This window comes from Ambystoma mexicanum, assembly GCF_040938575.1.
Source record: "Ambystoma mexicanum isolate Mex_15411 chromosome 12 unlocalized genomic scaffold, UKY_AmexF1_1 Mex_chr12_unloc.1, whole genome shotgun sequence".
In the NCBI taxonomy this organism is placed as follows: Eukaryota; Metazoa; Chordata; class Amphibia; order Caudata; family Ambystomatidae; genus Ambystoma; species Ambystoma mexicanum.
The window spans coordinates 31,527-34,236 of record NW_027182322.1 but is presented as its reverse complement, the minus strand read 5'-3'; the positions used below and the strand labels follow the sequence as shown (position 1 = coordinate 34,236).

The following is a 2,710-nucleotide window of genomic DNA, read 5'->3' as shown; positions in this document are numbered from 1 at the left end:
CCCCAAATACAATAAAAATAAAGAAATATATGTGCTTCCATAATGTCTACCTTCTAATGTTTCATATGTGTAAGCACATTGTCCTCCTCCTGACCACATTCTAATACTATGTGCAAATTGTTCCTTCCATAAACTGTCACTTCCTTGGCCCTTTATTTATAATGACTGTTATACTCTCTCTCTTTCCGCCACAGTATAAAAAAGCCTAGCACACCTCATGATTGGACTAAGAAATTCCTGTCATTTAGTTGCAAATGATTTTCCCATTATCCCCAAAAACTCCTCACTGTGTCTAAGAACGCTTTTTTTCACAGGACAATACATATCAGATTGACTTGAAAGGTCCTTTCACGCGACTACAGAACGCCTCTCATTCCACTCAAAGATACTCCAGTGCCTACAATAGCCTAGGACCAGACTATGAGTCCCAATGTAGAAAGACCACAAGTCCACAGATATGCCTGTTTATTTAAACATCTGTATTATCATCAGCGTGTGACTGTAAAGGCGGGACCTCGCGCTCTCTGTAACGCGCTCCATTGGCAACATCAGTTAAATGTCGTTGGTTCAATCCCTCGCGGATGTTGTTTTTATTCCCATTTGTAACTGGGAAATACTGTCGCTGCAATACATATGTCTTAATCAAGCTAGTGGTTATTGACGTAAATGGCAGTGTTATAATGTTTCATGTACTGCAAATGTCACCACATAATGCGCTCTTAATTAGATTTGGTTGAAATACATTACAGTCACCCGATGAAAAAGTGTGCAAAGAGCATTAAAGAAACAAAAGGTACAGTACCAGGATATATCGAATTGTTTCAGTCCTCCACAGAGATTGCCAATGTATTAATGGAAATTCTAAAATATCTGCCCAACTGCCGTGACATTGCCTCACCGCAATGCCGTGACTCGGATTCGAACCGAGGTTGCTGCGGCCACAACGCAGAGTACTAACCACTATACGATCACGGCGAGCTACTTGGGCTGCTAGAGCGCCTTGTTCCACCTCTATCATAAGCTGTACTCCATCCGTGATGTCATGACTCATGTTTGAATTACAGGTTGGTTGTGTTGTCATCCATGCGAATAAGTGGACACCTGATCCCTAGTCACTTATTTAAGATCTCAATAATCAAGTCAGAATCCCAATGAAAGTCATCAAAGTGGAGCCAATTAGAAATAATATAGTTACACAAACCTGGCAATGGTGCGGCAGCCAGGGCCGATAATGGCCCGCCAGCCTGAGAGCAGGAAAGTGTGAGAGCAGTGATGGTCTTGTGAGAGTTTACAGCTGTTATTGACCCTGTCCCCTTCCATTGCAGAGTTTTATCCCTATAAGAACCGCAGGGGCTCCCTCCTGGGTGCTAATAGTTAATTTTTTTTCACAGGAAAAGTGCTCTGCACCAATTGCACGTGCCAAATCTCCCAAAGGCCACCACCATAAAAACAGAAAAGGGAAAACGTCCCTTTGCCACGGCAGTAGGCAGGTGATGGAGATGACGAGGCCAGGAGGAGAGGGGGTAAATGGGGTTGCATGGGACCTACGAAGAGGGGTGGCGGGCTGGCATTGGGAGGGTGGTGGCGGAAAAAATATTGAGGCTGGGATAGAGAGGCGCTGGAGTTCCAGAAAGAACACAGGCAGTGATCACAGTTTCCAGCTGGCGTTCGCAGCCTTATGTTTATGTTTATTGATTTATACCGCGCACAAGGTACCCTAAGGCTTATAGGCGCCGACAAAACAACAAAGTGGCATAATGAGTATAACAAGAACAAACAACATTAAGCTCCGAAAACATGTACTGACAAGGGGGCCACTAGGCCATTCCCATGGAAGAAGGAAAACAACATCGTAAAGAAAAGAGGATAGGTTAATTTAACACTATTCGCACTTTTGTGAAGGCGGACATGTCCTGTACATTGGTGAGACTGTTTATAAAAGAGGGCAAACTACTAGGCCCACAACCAATAATGATACAGTCAGTGTTATCTGTCTTGCACCAGTTGCTGATCTGTAGTCTCCGAAGAACTTTGAGGTCCTGCGCCCTTATACAATTGGGTCCCACTTTATTACTAAGCCGTGCTAAAACTTTATTTTTTAGTGACTCCCTGGATTCCACTTGCTTCGGCTTGTCCACATTGATCAGAACGATGTTTCTTGGGTCCAATGCGAAACTCCTCATGTTGGAATCCGCAATTTCGGGCATGGTGGATTTTCTCTGGCGAATGTCCTTAAATGGAAGGGGAGCCATGAGTCGCCTGGGCTTCAGAAGAGGTGGTATACTCTCTTGTGATACTGTAGTCATTTGACAAGGAATGAACAGAGTTGTCTTGGATTTCCCAGATGTCCCTCTGTGAGTGAGCTCAATCGGCTCTGTTTGAGAGTCTGTATGACCTCTGTTCTCAAGAATGGACGTTTGAGAGGCCTTTTCCTCTCTAGTAAACTTCACCTGAGAGGACTTCTGTAGAGATGACGATAAGGGCACAGACATATTTGACGAAACAGTGTCTACCCAGGAATAAAATTCCCCAAAGTTCGAACAGATTGCTAGATCCCGTAACATGTTATCCTTAAAGCATAGCCAATTGGCTATGGCTTTGGGCTCAACCAACTCCTTCACAGCTCTGGCTGCTGCTAACTCAGCCGGCTGATCTCGAGGAAAATGATGTCCTAAGGGGCCCGAGCTTTCTGGTGTAGCTCCACTATCTT

At 44.5% G+C, this 2,710-nt stretch overlaps 1 non-coding gene across 1 annotated transcript; it reads right to left on the bottom strand.

Moving 5' to 3' along the window:
* Positions 1–903: 903 nt before the first annotated feature.
* Positions 904–975, bottom strand: TRNAH-GUG (transfer RNA histidin (anticodon GUG)). Its single transcript has one exon. It is a non-coding gene; the product is annotated as a tRNA-His (tRNA).
* Positions 976–2,710: the final 1,735 nt, after the last annotated feature.